Source organism: Tenrec ecaudatus, chromosome 3, assembly GCF_050624435.1.
Source record: "Tenrec ecaudatus isolate mTenEca1 chromosome 3, mTenEca1.hap1, whole genome shotgun sequence".
Taxonomy (NCBI): Eukaryota; Metazoa; Chordata; class Mammalia; order Afrosoricida; family Tenrecidae; genus Tenrec; species Tenrec ecaudatus.
Window position 1 is genome coordinate 218,224,511 of NC_134532.1, and position 20,487 is coordinate 218,244,997.

The following is a 20,487-nucleotide window of genomic DNA, read 5'->3' on the forward strand; positions in this document are numbered from 1 at the left end:
ATCAGAATTGGAAATCAGGTTGGAGGGTGAAGGCATGTCTGACCTCTGTCTACCTCAGGAGAACCCACCTTGGGCTGATGTTGGTGGTGATTCTTTCCCTCCCTGGAGAAGTTAGCAGGTCAGATGCCCTGCCAAGCCACTTTTACAAAAATCCTGTTCACCAATGGGATTTTATCTATGGATTCCAAGTCAACAGTGTCCTTATATAGTTTCTGAGGCTGTAAATTCCATTACAGATCACGGGGGAGGTGGGGGCACAGTTCAGTTCATCACAGCTCCTGAGATGGAGTTTGGGGTGTGAGATGTTTATTGGAGAACAACATCTGTGTAGGGGAGATGGATTGAGGCGGGAAATGGCCAGGCCTCCAGCCAGCGGCAGCCGTCCTAGCCAATACTGTTCTTCAGAACCCTGAATTCCTCTACTGACCAGGCCTTTGTACCCGGCTCTTCAGTCCCCGGATGTGGGGCATCCGGGAAGGGCGTGACTCTGGGTGAGGCAGCCTCTGCAGCTCTGACCCAGTAGAAACAGGCATGTGGGATGCTAGCAGGGGGCCTGAGAGGCGATCTCCTGTCTGACAGAAGCTGGGCTCTAACCTGGCCAGTCTGCTGGGGCCTTTCCCAGGCATCCCTGCCCTGTCCTTTTGCTGCCCTCCGAGGCGGCTCAGCTCCCCGCCAGACCGAAGGTGCGGGAGGACGGCCAAGCCCACACCCTGTCGTATCCTCTCGCACTACTGGAGGAGGTCCTGGCCCGGTCCCTCCCTTGAGTTTCTGGTTTGGCTCCCTGCAGCCGGTTCCAGGTGCACAGGCGTTCTGATGGGGACCCAGGACCCAAGCCAGGCTGAGAGCTCGCGCAGGCAGCTGCTACCAGCGCAGGTAGCCGCTACCAGCGCCGCCCGCAGCGCAAGGCCCGGTGTACTTGGGGATACAGGGACAGCTGGAACGCGACTCGCCGCTCTCCCGATACGGGCGGCGGAGGCCGGCCAGCCACTGCGCCTCCCGCTCCCAGGTGCCTTCCCTCTGCACTCCAGGCCGGAGCGTGGGGCGGTTGCCGCTGGGCCCCGGGGTCCGCAGTCAGCTTGGGCAACCCCGACCGCCCGCCCCCTGATCTGAGCGTGGGGCGCCCAGGAGGGACGGGGAGCTGGGTGGGGTGTTCTAGGGCCCGGTCCTCGGGCGGCGTAGAGCGAGAGCCGCACAGCGTCTCAGCCCGCGGTTTACAAAGCCCCGCTCGCGTCCTACGTCAGCTCACCCACGGCCGCGCGCCCACGAGCTCGCCGCGGCGCCGCGCGGGGCGGGCTCGCGACCGGCCATTGGGCGCGCGGGCCGTGACGTCAGCACGCCCGTCTGGCTCCTGCCGGTGTCCCAGGATCCGGGTTTTTGATTTTGCCGCCGCCTGGCGCGCACCCGGCTGAGTAGCGGGAGTAGAGCGCGCACTCGGCGCTCCTCGGAGGCGCTTCACGGAGGTGCTTTTCTGAGGCGGTTCGCGGGGTTCCCGGCCTCGCCCTCCGCCGCCATCGCCGCGCGGCCCGGCCCCGGTCCTCCGCTCCTCAGCCGCCCGCCCCGACGCGGCGCCGATTTGAAAAGCCCGGTCGGCCGGCAGCGCCAGCGCGGCAGCCAATCAGCGGCGCGCACTTTTCCCGCGGCTTCTGTGAGGGCGGCGGCGGCGGCCGACCGCGGCGGGCGGGAGGCGCGGGGGCGGGGCAGGCGCCGCGCGCGGAGAGCCTCGGCCTGGCCGCGCTTCGCCCGCCGCCGCCGCCGTCGAGCCGCCGCCGCCCCCTCCCCTTCTTCCCTCCGCTCGTCCGCCCTCCCTCCCTCCCGCCGCCGAGGCCCCCGCCCGGCCCGCCGCGCCCGGCCGCCGGAGCGCCGCGCCGAGGGAGCCGCCGCCGCGCCCGGAGGATGCGACGCACAACAGGTCACTGGAGCCGCCGGCCCAACCGCCGCGCTCGCCGTCAACCGCCGCGGCGGGCGGGGCCGGGTGGACGGGAGGTCCGGGAAGACAACCGGGGCGGGCGGGCCTGGCCTCTGGGCGGACGGGCTCGCGGCCTGGGCCTGACGGGCGCGCGCGGCGGCAGCGGCTAACGGGCGGCGGGCGCGGCCATGTTGGGCCCGGGCGGCCGGGGCGGCTGCACCTGTGCCGACCGGGTCGGCGGTCGCCTTTGTTCCCGGGCGCCCGGCGGCCGAGCCGGCCTTTGTGAGCGGCCGGGCTGGCGGGCCGGGCCCGGTGGGAGGGGCGGCCGGGCCGGGAGCCGGCGCGGGACCGGCGGGCGGCGGCGCTTTGTGTGTCCCGAGCGGCGGTCGCTGACACTCGAGTCCCGGCGGCTGGGTGTCAGCCGGGCGCTGGGCGAGGCCGCTGGCAGGTGGAGGCGGGGGCCTGAGAGGGACGCTGCGGGGGTGGGCGCGGGCCCGGGCCCCGCCTGAAGGCGCACCGTTAGCGGGCGAGGGGACCGTCCTGGGAACCGGGGGACACGTTGTGCAAGGGGCCTGGCTCCCGCCCCGCCCGCGGGCGCGGCGCATTCAAATCTCGGCCTTTCAAACGTGCCCTTGTGGAGTGTGGGCCAGCCGGAAAAAGGACGTGGGCATTGTATGGGCACGGGCTCCGCCGGAACTTGGGGCACATGTGACATTCAGGCTGAAATTGGGCATCGGCCCTGATCTGCTGAAGCGATTTTAGGCGGAGACTTGGGACTCGGCTTGTTTTTTCTCTTCTGTCTCTCTAGGGTGTGTGTGTGTTTTAAAAAAAGCAGATTAACCTCTTAAACACCCCCCACCCACCCCCCCCACCCCGATTCAATGAGTAACTTGAGAGCCAGGGCACAAGTCCCTCAGCACTACCTGCCTGCTCTGGGTCAGACTGGCCAGGCTCTGCCTGGTCTAGGCCCTCAGTAGCAGAGGTGTCACTTAACCACCTTCAATACCTCATGTGGTGTCACGGTCCTTTCTTTGGGCTCTGCTTTAGGGCTTGTGTTTGTATTTTAACCCGGGTGATCATGGTTAAAAATAATCAAGGGGCCATCCCATCTCTGAAGCTGAGCTTTTTAAACTTGGTTTCCCCACATGTTCCAAGTGGCTTAGTTATTTTACTGGGAATGGGGGGAGAGTAAGAATGTTTTAAAAGCACGACTCCAGGGTCAGTCACGTGAAGGAAAGGAGGGTGGGCCCTTGCCCTGAGGCCTGCCCTGGGTGCTCTCCTGCTCTACTCAACTCCCAGGCACAATCAATGGGGTTGGCCTTGGGGGTTGCCAGTGCTTTCCAACTGCTGAGTGTTCACATCTAAACCGCCAGGCTGGAAGTGAGAGGACTCATGCCTTAAGCATGCTCACTTTGAGTCATTTCCTTTCCGTCCATTTTCTCAGCCACCCTCAGGCCAGTGGCTGGTTCCCTGAGGGTTACAACAGGGCTGTGAGTTGGCTAAGAATGGCAGCGAAAGCTTTCCTCTCTCAACTGCACAACTGCAAAACAGGCTGCTAACCAACCCGGTCAACTGTGCTAGGGAAGTCTTTACTAATTTCGAGGGATGGTGGCTGTTTATCTGCCTGTGTGCACACATAACCATCCTGCTGGACAACAAAGCAAGGTGCAAAGGACTATCAGGAACCTGAGAGGCAGCCCAGGTCCACTAGGTTAGGCTGGGCGGGGGAGCCTAGGGGGGAGCCTCCTCTTCCAGCAATAGTCCAATTGTCAGGTGACTACAAACCAGATGAAAGGTAAATGGATTTGGGACTTCCTTTTTTAGGAGTTGATGTTTCAGTGTAAACCACAGAAAGGGAGGTGGAATTCAGTTTCTTAAATGGTGCCAGGGAGAGGACCGAAAATATAGTTCCCAAACGTGCTGGGCGAACTAAAGAGCCCTCGCCCCTGAGTGCTGAGGAAAGATGAAAGGAAGGATATGCTAAGATGGTGTTGCAGTTGGTAATCCAGACTTTGCTCTCTCTGCCCTTGTTCACCTGGGCAGTTGGCCTCAGGAAGGAACAGCGTTGGCTAGCCACATGGAAGCGTTGGCAGTAGGTTGAGTTGGTGCTGACCCAGAAAGCTTGGGAGGCTTGGTTGGTTACTGGTTTGTGTTTGTGGCCATGGACTGTAGGCAGCTTCTAGAAAGCATACAGGTCTTTCTGCATCTCTCTTGGCTTTACGCTCATCCCCCACATCTGTGGTGTCCTCTTCTGACTCCAGGCCCTTGTGTGGGTTGTCCTTGGGCACAGAGCATCCATGCTGCCTTTTTGTTTTGCTGGCTGTGTTCAAGGTAGGACTGCCATCACTGTGTTCGGCTGACCGCTGCTCATGCCTCCTCACTAAATGCTGAGTAAGTGGCCCTAAACCGGAAACACAAACTCACTGCCACTGAATGGCATTTTGATTCTCACAACCCTGTTACAGGGTTCCTGAGACTGTAAAGCTGTTCAGGGCCAGGTAGCCTCATCTATCTTTTGAGGAACAGCTGGTGGGGTTGACCCTCCAGCCTTGAGGTTAGCAGCCCAAGGCCTACCTCACAGTGCCACCCAGGGCTCCTTAGAAGGATATGGTGTGGGCTCGACCACCCGTCATTGTCTGGCTTGTATGCACCTCATTTCATAAGTCCTGTTGGGGCAGAAAGGAATCTGATGGGAGAGCTGAGTGGAGAAAAGGGTGCTGGCCTAACAGGACACTGCTCTCGCCGCAGAGCCAATTTACCAGGGAGGCCTGTGTCCTTTCTACTTCTCATCACCGTTAATGCAGATGTGTGAAGAAATTAGTTATGCAACGTGATAAACGTAAGTGCAGTAAGTGAGAGGATAGATGTGCCTCAGCCACCAAGAGGAAGCCAGCCACAGGAGGCTTCAACTCACCCCCTTGGTGATTGTCACTGGACCCTGGTGGTGAACATAACCAGCTATCCGTGGAGAAAGATGAGGCTGCTCGCCTCTGGAAAGGTTTCCTATCTGGACTAGGGTTTCACAGTGAGTCAGAACCACCTGGGTGGCATTGGGCTTTCGGCATTGGGCTTTCAGCAAGGTAGAAAGCAGACTGTGTGCAGATATGAAAGTCAAACAGGCGGCAGAAGCTGGGGAGGATTGGTTTCATACTGCCAGCTACATTTGTGTGTTTCCAGGTTTGTTTCAGGAGTAGGCAGTGCTGGGCGGGTGGCGGGGAGAGAGATAGATAGATAGATGTTGGTCACCCAGGAACTCACCAGCAGTTTGCATCTGTCTAGTAGTTGCCATGAGGAGCCCCAGGGCTGTAGTGGGTTACTTAGCTAAAACCCACCAGCTGTTCCATGGGAAAAAGGTGGTTTTCTGTTCCCATAAAGATGTATAGCCTCTGAAACCTACTGTAGGGTCACTGTGAGCTGGAATCACCTTGATTACAATGGGTTTGATTCCCTCCACCCTCACTTTATAGGTTGCCATGTAGCTTTTGAAGGAATGGTTTGATGAAACTTGGTTTACTCAGTAAAATCAGACAATTCAAAGTGACCTGTTACTTCACTTGATGTTTGAAGTTCACTTTTCTGAAACCCAGTGGCTGGAGCTTGGTTTTTTCAGAGCTGGCCCAGCCCAGGGCCTGGGAGTGGTTTCAACAGAGTATAGGGGGTGGACACTGCCCAGCATTGGTGTTGCTGAGAGCCCCAGTGTGGCTGAGGAAACTGGCATTTTGCCGTGGGGGCCTGCTTTGCAAGTTCAGTGGGGTTGGCCAGGGCAGATTGGAGTAGGACTTGTGGTTGCCAGCTGTCGAAGAGCATGTGCCTGTTAGTTGCTGTTGGCTCCCCTGGGCTGCAGAGCTTTGTGGACCCATCATGGAGTCCACACTGAAGCCACGCCTTCTTTTGCCTCCCCTCCTTAATGCCCCCCCCCCCAGGCCTTTCTAAAATGCAAATGTGGTCATGTGAGTGCCCTTTCTGCCTCTCCATGGCCCTTGAGGTTAAAGTCCTGTCTCATCCTTTTGCCCGATTGGGCCTTCCTTGAGGGGCCTCTCTCAGCCCCCGCTTGACCTCCCCAGACCTCTTTGGGCTGCCATGCTTCTTCCCGGGCCTTTGCCTGGTCAGTTTTTGTTAAGCCGCTTCCCCTCCCCCAGACCCACATGCATGCTGGCTCTCCTGCATTCCCTCTCAGTTCTGTCCCGGAACCTCCCGACCCCCTGCCTGATTCCATTCAGGAGGCCCTGGAGGGTAAAGCACTGTGCTCTAATGGTGCTGTGGTTAAAACACAGAAAGATGACAGACAGCCTTGGAAACTTCTCTGTCCTTCAGGGCTGCTCAGAGTGGAGATGGCTGGATGGCAGTGGGTTTGGCTTGGTGGGTAAGTTTTTCCATTTTTGGCCTCCCTGCCCCTCATCTTCTGCTTCAGCTCTGCTCTTCACCGGCCACCAGACTGGCTAGTCCTCCAGACTGCAGCCAGCTGTTCCCAGAGACCTGGTCTGGAGCTCTTGGCCCAAAGATCATTGCCCAGATATCACCTTGGTGGTGGCACCTTTCCTGACCATGATAGTGTATCTGGCACCTACACCCTCTGAGCTCGGTCAGGCCACCTCCCCAGCACCCTGTGGTCAATGAGGGATTTGATCAGGCTTATCCTTAACATCTAGAGTGGGACCTCCTTGCCTGTCTGCACCCAGCGGTGTCCTGCCCTTCAGCTCTTTGTGCAGTACCCAGCTGTGCACTCTGGGGATGGCTAGCATGAGGGAAGGGCGGGCCCTGGGTGCCAGAGGCTAGAGGTGGTTTTGGCCCAGTACTAGACCTATTTTCTAGGTGTAGGGAGGGGGAAGGGTGAGCAGATACTGGTGTGGGTGGGTCACAACCTAGAGGGCACGAGGAATCTGGAGGGGGCCAGACTGACATGTGGCACCTGGGAAGCCTGCCTGTCTCTTCAACACTTTTGCTGGGAGATCTCATTTCTTCTATTGCCTGCTCTCTCTTGATGATGCTGTGCCTTTGAGCAGCTTTACCTCCACCCAGGCCCTTTCATGTGCGCCTGCCTCTCTCTCCACTTGTTACAGACCCCTCCTGGGTCCCTACTGCAGGCTTTCAGTTTTCCCTCTGCAGCTTCTCAAACCTCTTTGAGTGCCCGCAGATGCCGGATTTGAGAGCTGACGTACCGCTTGGGCACTTGCCTGCCCCTTCCCAAGATGCAGGCCATTTGTGTGACCTCTAGAAGGGCCAGCACAAGTGGTGGTGGCCTTTGGGTTTCCTTCTGCTTTCCTGAGGATTTCTGTCTAATCAAAGTGTGAATTCCTGGTGGATTCTTTTGGTTTTTTTGATGATTTTGTTGGACCGTGTGTACGTGTGCAGTCCAGTGGCCTGGATTCCCTTTTCCCCGCCTTGTACCCATCTTTACCTTCCCGTTGAAAGTTGAAATTTTTCTATTTTAAATTTCACATAAATATTGGAAATTGAACTGCACGCACCCATGCAAAGTCACTGGCTTTGGCATTACAACTCAGCAGGGAGCCACCTCAGGTTGTGTACTCTGGGACTCCCCTCCCCAGGCATTCTTAGGAACATGGTGCATAAAGTCAGCTGTGGATGAGGGGTTGAGTTGAGCTGGGCCCTGACACCTTGAGTCAGCACGGCAGTATTCTGTCCCATTTCTAGATCAACTGTATGTGGAACAAGAGAATACTTTATGTTACTTTTGTGAGAATCCTATGAGACCTGTGAGAAACCTTCCATTCCTGAATTGACTCTGAGCCTGAACAAACCTCTAAACTCAACCAGATTATAGGAAGAAAATAGAGGCCAAATAACACTACAGAGGTGCCCAGGAAAACTTGAAATGTAGAGAAGGGAAGGACTGGTGTCTTGGCCTTCTTAAGAGGAAAAAAATGTAGGGACTGTGGAGGACCAGCAATTGATGGCCTCTCAAAGGATTGCACATAAGATGCCTCTTCACAGGAGTCAGACCATGATTCAGGATCAGCCAGCCAGCACTTAGGGTACTGGAGGTATGCAGTCACTTGTTGGTAGGCCCCTGGCACGGGACTAATTTGTCTTTGAGGCGTTACTCTGAGGAAGCCCTGGTGGTATAATGGTTATGCTTTGGGCTGTGATCCTTCACAAGTTGCATTCTTGGAAACCCACGGGCACAGTTCTAGCCTGTTCTGTAGGGTCACTAATAGTTGACATCGACTCGATGCGTTTTTCACCCTTTTCAGCTAGCCGGTGGTTTTGTTAGGGTTAAGAAGATGCATGCAGATATTCACAGAGGAATTGATATATGTCTGGGATTCACCCGCAGTTCAGAGGAAGAAGGAATGGGTGAAGGAGAGGTATGGTTAGGCAGGGGGTGGGTGCTGTAGTACTTAGCCTCTCTTTACATGTAAAAAGAGTTCTGCATAGACAGCAAGGAGAAAATTTTAAAAGCAAGATCAGGGATTCATCTGGTAGAGAGATTGGATCCTACTGGGACCTGGGATGTCAGGAAGGGCTTTCTGGTGAGACCCCACAGGTACGGTGAGCAGGAGAGTGCTTGGGCATTAGCTCAGTAGCAGATGGGCATAATGTTCCCTACAGAGGGCATGACCCATGCAGAGACCGTGTTTGTAGCAGGAGGGGAACTGTGTTAAAGATTTGATAGGCACCTGGTAGCCAGACACATGTTCTGAGGCTGTCGTGAGACGCCCTTTGAGGGTGTGAGGCAGGTGTGCACATGGGTGGACTGGTTTGGGAACAGTGCCTTCCTCAGAGACCTTTGTGACTGGAATTGGTGCTGGTGGAGGGGAGGCTAGAAGAGTGAAGTGTAAGTATAGGAGGTGACTTGGGGGACTGTCCAGGGCAGATTTTTCCCATTTTCTCTATTTTGGATTAAACTGCCCCATAAATTATCCCACTCTCTTGAAGTTTGGTGTGTCTGGATGACTTGCTTTGGCCAACAAAAGAGGCCCTTTCATTCTGGGAGGAAGCTCTTAAGAGATTTGCTCCTCACATACCCTCTTTCTCATCTCTCACTGGAGGACACGTGGTGGGGCCATTCTTGGCTTGGGTGCTGAGCCTCCTAGCCAACCCACAGATGACAGGTGGGGGCTTGTCATCACCACATCGATGGTAGCTATCAGTAATAGCTTCATCACTACCTAGTCCAGTGGTTCTCAAGTTTGGGTTACCCACTAAGGGGTTAAACACAAGGTCAGTGGCTCCAACCCACCAGTCTCTGGGTGGAAGAAAGATGAGGCCATCTATACCCATAAAGATCCAAAAAGTCCTAGAAACCTACAGAGGGTTGTTGTGAGTCAGAATCAATTCTATGGCAAAAAAAAAAAAAAATCAACTATGGCAGTGAGTTTGGTTTTAGACTGACTGAGTCATAAACTCTGGCCCAGCTACCTATGTACTAATCAGCAAGCTTTCAGGTGATTCTGATACCCGCTAAGTGGAGAATTATTGTCCTAGAGTTCCCTTCCCAATGGAGAGCACCCAGGAGATAGTGTTGTCAGCCCTGGGGAAGGGTGCCTGCGCTGGCTAGAGTGGGCATTGTGTGTCTGGGACCCGTGCGTGGGCAGGCTTAGCTCCGAGTGACTTTGGAGTGAAGTCATCAGGCTTACTGGTTTGGATGTGAGGAGCGATGTCGAGCGAGAGGCGGCAGTGATGGCACCTGGCCTCTGGTCTAGCAGAAAAAGGGGTGTGGAAGTGCTGGCACCATCCAGAAAAGATGTTCTTTTTCTAAGATTTCACTTTCGGGGTTCAAGGAAAGCAAGGGAAAACCTACTGAAAATATGAAAATTGTGCTGATTCTTTTGCTTTAAACACCAGCTTCTCAAGTTCCCATTGATCTGATTACTTTTTTCCCCATTTTACTTTTAATGTTTAGTACAGTCATTTGCTCCCTTTGGCTCATATATGGATGCACCTTGAAGGCGGGGAGCTTGTGTCTGTTCCACCCGTCTTGCCTCTGGAGTGTGTGCTGCATGGAGGTAGGTTTAGGGGCAGGCCAGTTGGCTGGAGGCTGGTGAGGGGATGAGACAGACCAGGGCAATCTTGTGCTTTTGGTCTGGGGATGTGAGCCAGGTGGCGTGGAGCCTGCCTTCTGGTCGTGAGTGTCCTTACTTCAGAGTCTGCTTCCAGGTGAGTGTGGGGAGAAACTGATCCATCTCCAGTCCTCTCCAATAGTACGGTATAGGGCTGCCTTTGGAGGGTTGCCAAGGCTGTAGGTGCTGATGGAAGCACACTGCCCATAGTTCTCCTACCATCGGAATGGCTGGGTGCTTAAACCACTGCACCATCAGGGCACCTCCAGACAACTTGCTCATTCCACATAAAAAATGCTTCCATAGGAGCAGGACTACCTGAAATAAAAGCTTACAAAATGAGACAATTGAGAAAGTTGCAGGCCCGAAAGTTAGATTTTTCCTCTTTTATTCTCTCTTTTCTTAACAGCAGTGAAAGCACGTGCAATAAAACCCTCACCACCCTGGAGGACCAACAGGAGGAGGGTGAGGAGGGTAGCCCTGCTTGAGGAAGCAGGCAGTGTCATCGAGCTGTCCTAGTGGAGTCAGTCAGTGGGATTGGGGTGTTCCGATGTCTGTGTTCCCAACAGTATCCAAATAAGTAATTGAAAAAGACCCTATCACTGGTTCAGCGATTCCCATGGGCACAGTTCAGCGACACTGGTTGTACCTGGGCCTTTCAAACAGTGGGTGAGGAATTCCATTAGAATTTTTTTTGATGAACTTTTAAAAGCCCTCATGTTCTTTATGTTGTGCAAACAGCCTGTGCTTCTGTCCTTTTCCAAATGATTTTACCACCATGACCGCAAACTGGATGGCCCCTAAGCAAAAAATGCCCCCTTTCCCTTCCCACTCATGGTGAGCCAGAGTCTTTGGGCTCTGGGTGTTTGCTTGGTTCTGAGTGAGCTCAGGCAGTGTGCCCTCATCAATAAGCCTGCCTGGCTCACCTCCACAGTAGGTGCCCCCTGTGCATACCGTGGTGGGAACTTGATTGCTCTCTAGGGCAGTGGTTCTCCACCTTCCTAATGCTGCGACCCTTTAATACAGTTCCTCATGTTGTGGTGACCCCCAACCATAAAATTATTTTTGTTGCTACTTCATAACTATAATTTTGCTACTGTTATGAATTGGGCGACCCCTGTGAAAAAGGGTCTTTTAATCCTCCAAAGGGGTTGCGACCCACAGATTGAGAATCATTGCTCTCAGCCGAGTGCTGTCCCAGGCCAAGGTCATGTTTTGGATACCCATTACCCCATACTGAACATTGTGCTGGTGTCCAGCTCTCCGCTTCTGTAAAAGTGTGCCTGGGAACGCATGTCAGGTTATGTATGGCCCAGCGTTGCCTTCTAGGCAGCACCTTGGATCAGGTTGCTGGGCCATAGTCTTTTTTTGTTCTTGATGTAAAATGGACCTTTATTTAGTTGCTGGTAAAGATGAGTCAGGGTTATGTATCAGGTTTGACAGCTTTCTGAAATCTGCAACAAAAAAAAGGTTTTGTTTTCTTAAAATTTAACTGCTTATCATGCTATTAAATCATCATGGTGACTCTTGTCCATTGTTGGTGTAGAGGCAAAAGGAGTGTGGCTGTGGCTGTATTGGTTTCCAGTGCTCCACAAAGAGCTCTGGTGGCCCAGTTACTGAGAGCTCCTCTGTGAATAGAAAGGTTTGAGTGTGAAGTTACCGGGCCTCCAAGCAAATTGAAAAGACCTGGCCAACTGCTTTTGTAAAGCTGACAGCCCGGAAAACCCCACAGGGCAGTTGGACTCTGCCCCATGGGGTCCCAGTGAGTCCAGTTGACTGGCCGCAGGGCCATAGCAACAGTAGTAGGTGACAGACTGCCTTTGCTTTGTTCAAGGGGATCGCAGCACATTAGCAGATTAAATCAATAAAAGGGCAAGGCGTGGTCCCTGATGAGCTTAATCACAAGATCATTGAGAAGTCTCTGCTGGTTCTGAAGAAAGTAACAAAGCATTCATAGGCCACTGGCATCTTTTCTTTATGGGGGGTCATTTTTGTACTTAACAGTCCAACTTAGAACCACTGTGCCACCAGGGCCCCGTAGTCATTTTTGTAGGCTGATAAACTTCCCAAGATAGAGGAACCTCTGTGTCTCTTCTTTTTCTAAACATTTTTATGGTGATTATGTGAAGATTAACAGATCACCAGTTTTGCATTTGATGAGTCATACACATTTTGTTTTAGTTTAGTTCATCCATTGTCATTAATTCAGTGTCCCATCATTTATTCCCCTTTCTTTGTTTCCTTTTGCCTTCTAAACTCTGAACTCTGTCTTTGGTCAAACCACGGCCCTTTTGATCTTAACTGGTTGCTTATTTTACCCCAGTTCAAGACTGGAAGGGGGACCAAGGGCCTGAGTTGGTGGGGGCAGGGGTGCGTGGAGTAAAGACCTGTTTCTATCTGACCATTAAGGCTGGTCTCTTAAGACTTTGAGGTTTGGAACCTGTGTCTTGATGTGTAAGAAGTAACCAGGTTTTGTCCTTATTCTGTATTTCTGTCCAAGGGTTCCTTGGAGCCGCAGCCTCTAGTCTGGCCCATGCAGGCACCGGGGCTGTGAGTGGAGCTGCTGGCCCATCACTGATTGTGCCCCGGTTTCTTACAGGAGCTATTGTCCACAGATTGCTTCTCTCCTCATCTCTTCCCAGCCAGAGATCTCTGAGCTGTTCCCTTGCCCCTGTCCCATCCTGATCCCCATCTTGCTGCTTCACTGTGAGTTCCCTGGCACAGGCTTGGTGAGCAAAGGCTGAAGAGGCCAAGGCAGAGCTGTTACTACAACCTGAAGCCTACAGGGCTTTTATTTTTATTTCCAAGGATGCAAAATCACACCCCCACCTATTTTTTAATTTTTATTTTATTTTTTCCCCCACCTAATTATAAAAAAACTTTATTGTGAATTTGGTGAAGATTTGCAGAGCCAACCATAGACTTTTCAGATTCAACTGATCCATTGCAATCCTCTCATTGTATCCTCACCCCACTTCCTCCTATATTTCCTGTTTTTTCCACTTTTAGCCCTTGGAACTTCTTTGTTTTGTGTAAATGCCATGTAATGATTTTAAATGGTGGCTCATTCTATTGCAGAGGGATAAGGGCCACCGGCTTGGGGGATTTTATTTTCTAGGGTGCACAATTTCTTGATAGAAAATAAAGATTTAGAATAATTTGTGTAGTCCAGAAAAGCGAACAGGAAATAAACTCACCAACCACAAGCCTTAGGTGTATTTCCATTTTATCTTTTCCTTTATCAGAAGATGGATGCTGAAGACAGTTTGTCCTCCCGTCTCTTTGCAAAAACCCAGTTTGCTTCCCTTCCCCCACCCCAGTCCCACTCCCCAAAGCAACCCCTCATTAACATAAATTCACAGCACCCTGAGGTTCTGTTTTTCAAGTTGTTCTGCTGCTGCTGTTAGTTTGATCCTATAGAGAGAATCCTTGAAAGAGTGTTAATACTCAGCATACCTTTTTGGGGTGGGGTGGGGGTGAGTGGGTTGTAGTGGGTTACAAGTTGGACTCCAAACCATAAGATCAGCAGTTTGAAACCACCAGCTTCTCCGTGGATGAAAGAGGAGGCTTTTTCTTTCTGTAAAAAATTACAGTCTAGGAAACCCACAGGCGCAATTCTACTCTGCTATACAGGGTTGCCATGAGTTGGCATCACTTAGATTGCAGTGAGTTTGGGTTTGGAGTTTTGAGTTAAGCTAACTACTGTTTAGTTTTAAGATGACTTCAGGTACTATTTTTGGTTTAAGATTTAAAGATGGTCTCAGGACCGTTGTTCCAGTTCATCTGGCCTAGTGGCTCTAAACCTCCCTAAAACTGCAACCCTTTAATACAGTTCCTCATGTGGTGGTGACCCCCAACCATAAAAGTATTTTCGTTGCTACTTCATAACTGTAATTTTGCTACTGTTATGAATCATCATGTAAATATCTGATAGGCAGGATGTATTTTCATTGTAACAAATTGAGCATAATTAAAGCATAGTGATCAATCACAAAAACAATATGTAATTCTATATTGTGAAATATTTATTTCTAATGACAAATGAAATTTTGCCTTGAAACATGGTGTAGCATGGGTCACAGTCTTCACACCCTGGAGTACTTGTATGTGGGTGTATCTGCATGGGGGCGGACCCACCCGGAGGTGGATAGAGGAGTGGCGTCTGGGTTGGTAAAATCATTGGAAATATGTGTTTTCCGATGGTCTTAGGTGACCCCTGTAAAAGGGTCGTTTGACCATCAAAGGGGTCTCAACCCTCAGGTTGAGAACCACTGTTCTAGCCTCTGGGGCTTCTGAAAGTGGAGTCCATGCGAATTTGAGATTTCATTTTGCATTTCCCTTCCTCTGATCAGGATTTTTCTATGGACTTTTTCACCAAAATGTGCAGTAATGGTAGCTGAGTACCATCCAGATTTTCTGGTCTTCCAGCAAAGGAAGCAGTTTGTTCATGCAGGCAGTTAGCCACATATTACAGAGCCTCCTCCTGTTCCTGACTTAACCTACTTCCTCTGATATTCTAGGTGGATAGAGACCAGTTTTCTGGGAAGGCTGCTTGTAAGCTTTGAAGACCCCAGGCATTATGTAACAAACTAGATGGGATAACAGACCACTAAATATACTACTCGGCCATTTAACTGCGATATCCTATGAAATCATAACCCTAAACCTCCAAACCAAGGAACCAAATCCTATGAACAGCTTCAGCAGCTATTCTTTTTAAAATCATCATTATGAATATGGTCCTGTGCCATCCTCACAATTTTTTCTGTGTCAGTCCATCTTGTGTGTGGGGGGGTGTCTTCCTCCATTTTGCTGATCCTCTACCAAGCATATTGTCCTTCTTCAAGCTCTGGCCTCTACAGATCACATGTTCAAAGTACATGAGACCATCCTGCTTTCTGAGGAGCATTCTGGCTGTACTTTCTAGACCACAGATTTGTGTGTTGTTCTGGCAGTCCAGGGTCTATTAAGTATTCTTTGCCAGCACCTTAATGATAATGTATCAATTCTTCTTAGGTCTTTCTTAATCTGACTTTCACATGTGCATGAGGCAATTGAAAAGACCTCAAAGTGACATCTTTAACACGTTAAAGAGGTCTTTTACATTGGATATGCCCAGTGCCATTTACTGTTTGGTTTCTTGACTTGTTTCCATGGATGTTGATTATGGATCCAAGTCAAATGAAATTTTTAACATTAATCCTTTCTTTGCCCTTGGTACCCACCCACTCGTAGTAGACTCTAGTCTTTACCTGACTATCCACTGCCATCAAGTCCACTCCAACTCATAGTGATCTCATACAGGTTATAAATCTTTAACGGAACCGAAAGCCTCATCTTTTGGTGGTTTGGCTGCTGGCTTTGAACCACTGTAAGTGCCATCAGGGCTCCTTTAGTCTTTATACACTTGCCCTTTCTTATCTGTTTTGTATCAGTGAGGTGTTACAGTATTCATCCTTTTGTGATTGATTGATTTCTCTTAGCATGATGTTTTCAACTCCATCCATACTGTAGCACGCATCAAGACTAATTTCTCTTACTGACTCTTTAGTGTCTATTCCATTGGATGTATGTACCACATTTTGATTGTCTGGCCATCGATGAATGAGCATTTCAATGGTTTCTGCTTCTGGCTGTGGTGGATGGTGCTGTGGGGGACATTGGTGCATAGCCTCTTTGAATCTCTGCTTTCAAGTCTTTTGGGGATACATCTAGGAGCAGAATTGGGTGAGGTGGGAGTTCTATTTAATTTTTTTTAGTGAATTGACTGACTTTGTCACAGTGGCTGGAAGCATAATCTGCTTTCCTATCAGCAGAATACCAGTATCTCCTCACCCTGGCCAAAATTTTTAAATTTTCTCCCCTTAAGAAAACACATAGCTGTCCAAGAAATCATGGCCAGCACGGCCAGGTGGGCGGGAGGCTTATCTCCTATCTTTTTTTTTTTTTTTAAGTTCCTTTTATTGTCATTTTCCTTTTTTTTTTTTTTAAAGATTGTAGATAAATGCAAAGAAGGAAACCTCACATTACCACCGTTCCTTCTCTTGCTGTTTACGTCCTGTCCTCTCCTGGGTTCACTTTCTTGATCAACTACTGCTTTTTGTGAAAGTTCTGTGTATATTAACCTACCTTAGTGTGTACCTGTGGTTATAATCTCATTTGTGAATATGTTGTCTTTGTTATGTTAATGAGACAGTTCTTACTGGTGTTTCTTGAGTCACTTCTGAGATAGGGAAGAGATAGACACACAGAGGTCTTTTAGGAAGTGGGAAGCCAAAGCGGAAGTGATCACGACTTTCCTCCCAGCCAGCATCTGATTCGGACTTCCAGCCTTTGAAACAGAGAACATGCGTTCTGTTTGCTAGAACCACCGGTCACGGTATTTGAGTTACAGCAGCATTGGAGAACTAATCGCAAAACCCAATGTCATTGAGTCAGTTCCCATTCATAGGGACCTCACTAGGGTTTCCAAGGTTGTGCGTCTGTCTCTAGCAGGCAGACAGCCTTATCTTTCTCCTGCAGAGCGGCTGGAGATCTTAACCTTGTGGCTAGCAGTCCAATACTTGAATCAAGATACTGGGCACTTATTTCCCTAACATTTCAAAACCAGGGCGGCCATCGACGCCTGTGCTTATAGAATCCAAACAAAGGTCTTTAGTTACTGCTTCACTTTTTGTTTTTCTTTCTTACTGAAGTTGGGAATTTAACTTGTTTTTTATACCGATTTAGACTAAGAGTTTCTCCACATCCCTGATGTTCTTTCATTTCACCTCAGTGGAACTAGGTGCTGATTTGCATTCATTTGTCTTCTTGCTCAAAATCCTGTTGTTAGATGCTGTCGAGTCAGTTCTAAAACTCAGTGACCCTGTGTGCAGCAGAGTGAAACACTGCCCAGTGTTGCACCACTGTGTCCATCCATTTCATTGAGGACCTTCCTCTTTTTCACCGCCCCTCCACTTTACCAAGCTTGATGCTCTTCTCCAGGGACTGGTCTCTCCTGACAACATGTCCAAAGTATGTGGGGCCAAGTCTTGCCGTCCTTGGCATTTCATTTTTAATGTAAATAATTGTGTTTACTTAGAAGCATTCAGAATGTCAACAAAACAGTTGCAACTTTTTTTGTTTTTACAATTACAGGGTGGTATTCAGTTAACAAAACAACAGTTATTTTGTATAAGCTGCATCATAGACAACTGAAGAGGAAACAAAAAACAAAAAACTATCATTCCCATATATAACTAATTTGTGCTGTGCACCAACAAGGACCTGCTTTAAATTTCCATGCCAATTTACAACCTCCATACTGTACCAGGCAAGGTTAGTGGCTATTGAAAAGACCACCAGGACAGGGCTACCTAGATGCATTCGGTAGTGTCTTAACTATACAAAAAAAAAAAAAAGACACTGCAGTTTAAAAACAAATCTTACACAGCCTTACATTTCTTTTTTTTTTTTCTTTAAAAGGAGTGAGTTGTATTCAGGGGGGTTAAATGCTTTATAGACAAGGAAAAAAAACACACTAGAACCAACTTGTTTATCATCTTCAGTTTCATGTTCGTCCTCTTCCTCCTTTTTCTTGCTTTTCTCGACCTTGACGATTCCCTTTTTGGCAGCATTGGGCTTCCCTTTAGCCTTGTACGCAGCGATATCCTGTTCATATTTCTCCTTCAGCTTTGTGGCCCTCTTCTCATAGGGCTGCTTGTCATCAGTCACAGTGTTATTCCACATCTCTCCCAACTTCTTGGCAATGTCTCCGATGGACAGGCCAGGGTACTCGCCTTTGATTTTGGGGCGATATTCAGCAAAAAAAGAAAAAGGCTGAAGGAGGCCTCTTGGGTGCATTGGGATCCTTGAATTTCTTTTTTGTCTCCCCTTTAGGAGTGTGTTAGGGTTCTCTAGAGAGACAAAACCAGATTGCTAATAATTATAAGGCAGTACAAATGGCTCAGTGCAAATCACTCCCATGAGACAGTTGTGAGACACTGGCAGTCCTTCAAGTCTTGAGGGCCGCCAGGTAGTCCTGTAGAGCAATTCAGGCTATCTGGACACAGGCAGCAAACAGTAAGACTGGTCACCAACAGTCAGCCAGATGACGGTCTGACAGCCCCCAGCTCAGGAGATGTAAATTCCAATTGTGTGGCAATGCAGGTCTTGAAGGAACCTCAAATTACAGCGACACAGTCCGTGGGTTAGGTGTCTTACAGGTAGTGTAGCTTGCAAATGGAGGCACAGAACAAGCAAGGCAAAGCACACTGGTCCAATGATCAAAGAGCAAGAGACAAGAGAGGCGAGGCTCTTCAATTAATCCCACAGGTGTTTATCGGCCAGGTTGGCACAATAAACTACCTCAAGAAGGGATATGAGTTTTCATTTTTCTCTCATAACGGGCCTTGTCCGCCTTAGCCATGTCTTCAAATTTCCCCTTCTCTATAGCAGACATGGTCTTCCCTTTCTGAGCACTTCTTAGAAAACTGAGAAATTGACAGAGGCATCCAGGTGCTTCTTAGTTCCTCCCTGCAAGTTTGCACAAAAAATGCATATGATGACATTTTGCCTGTCGGCTTCTTAGGATCGCCTTTGCCCGTGTTATGTTTTTATTTCTTCCGGGAGGCACAGAGTCGCTTAGTGCCATCCGGCTCTGCCTGGCCCGGCGCTGTCTCTATGGAGCTCAATGTACTGCAATGGCTGTCGACTTTTTTCCTCCAGTAATTTTATTGGGGACTCTTACAGCTCTTATCACAATCCATCCTGTGTTAAGCACAGTTGTACGTATGTTGCCATCATCATTTTCAAAACATTTTCTACTTCAGCCCTTGGTATCAGCTCATTTCACCCCTCCTTCCCCCCTTCCCCCCTCATGATCCCATGATAATTTATGCATTATTTTTTTTCACATCCTTCACTTTTAAGGAACATTCTGGCTGTGTTTCTTCCAAGACAGATTTGTTTGTTATTTTGACAGTCCATGGTACTTCCAGTGTTCTTCTCCAGCACCATAATCAAAAGTCATTGATTCTTCTTTAGTCTTCTCTATTCAGGGTCCAACTTTCACATGCGTATGAGGCAATTGAAAGCACCATGGCTTGGGTTAGATGTATCTTAGTCTTCAAAGTAGCCACCTTGTTTTCAACACTTTTAGCGAGGTCTTGTGTAGCAGATTTACCCAATGCAATGTGTCATTTGGTTTTCATGATTACTGCTTCCTTGAGTATTGATTGTGGATCTAAGCAAGACGAAATCGTTGGCAACTTCAATCTTTTCTCCATTTATCATTTAACTGTTGGCCCAAGTTGTGAAGATTTTGGTCTTTACATTGAGTTTTAATCTTACTGAAGGTTTCAATCCTTGATTTTTGTCAGCAGGTTCTTCAAGTCCTCCTCACTTTCAGCAAGTAAGGTTGTGTCGTCTGCATATTGTAGGTTGTTAGTAAGCCTTCCTCCAATCGTGATGCCATATGCTCCTTCATATTAACTGGTTTCTCCAATGATTTGCTCAGCATAAAGATTAAATAAATATGATGAGAGAATACAACCCTAATGCAACCCTGACACACACCTTTCCTCATTTTGAACTATGAAGCGTTCCCTCGTTCTGTTCCCACAACTGCCTCTTGATCAGTGGTTCTCAACCTTCCTAATGCCACGGCCCTTTAATATAGTTCCTCATGTGGTGAGCTCCTCAGCCATAAAATTATTATTTTAAAAAATCATTTTATTGGGCGCTCATTAACTCACAATCTATATATACATCAATTGTGTAAAGCACATTTGTACATTCGTTGCCCTCATCATTCTCAAAACATTTGTTCTCCACTTAAGGCCTTGGCATCAGCTCCTCATTTTCCCCCCTCCTTCCTGCTCCCCACTCCCTCATGAACCCTTGATAGTTTATAAATTATTATTTTGTCATCTCTTACACTGTCCAGTGTCTCCCTTCACCTACTTTTCTGTTGTTTGTCCCCCAGGGAGGAGTCGTAAAATTATTTTTGTTGCTACTTCATAACTAATTTTGCTACTGTTATGAATCGGGCAGCCCCTGTGTTGCGACTTACAGGTTGAGAACCAATGCTCTTGATCCATGTACAGGTTCCACATGAGCACAACAAAGTGTTCTGAAATTCCCATTCTTTTCAAGATTATCCGTAGTCTGATATGGTCCAATAGTTGAAGCCTTGGCATAGTCAATAAAAACCAAGTAAACATATTTCTGATATTCTTTGCTTTCAGCCAAATCCATCTGACATCAGCACTCTCTCTTGTTTCATGTCCTCTTCTGAATCGGCCTGAAACTGGCAGCACCCTGTCAATATTCTGCTGCAACCTTTGATGAGTGATTTCCAGCAAAATTTTACTTGCATATTAATTACATTGTTTTTAATTTCAACATTCTATTGGGTCACTTTTTTGGAGTGGATAAAAATGTGCATCTCTTCCAGTCAGTTGGCCAAGTAGCTGTCTTCCATATTTCTCGGCATAGATGAGTGAGTGCTTCATCAGCTTGTTGAAACATTTCAGTTAGTTTTCCATCGATTCCTGAAGCTTTGTTTGCGGATCCTTT

General features: G+C 49.3%; 1 protein-coding gene and 1 pseudogene across 3 annotated transcripts in view; one reads left to right on the top strand and one right to left on the bottom strand.

The window, feature by feature from the left end:
* The first annotated feature begins 1,394 nt into the window (after positions 1–1,394).
* NSD2 (nuclear receptor binding SET domain protein 2) overlaps positions 1,395–20,487 on the top strand; it is an 81,379-nt gene continuing 62,286 nt past the window's right edge. The window contains exon 1 of one of the 3 annotated variants that reach the window (XM_075544601.1): positions 1,395–1,460. The gene's annotated coding sequence lies outside the window, so the exon portion shown is untranslated. Of the gene's footprint in view, positions 1,461–1,743; positions 1,910–20,487 lie in introns of those variants that run through there. The other 2 variants (XM_075544603.1, XM_075544600.1) reach the window with 2 other exon arrangements.
* On the bottom strand, positions 2,426–18,521 carry LOC142442535 (high mobility group protein B1 pseudogene; annotated as a pseudogene).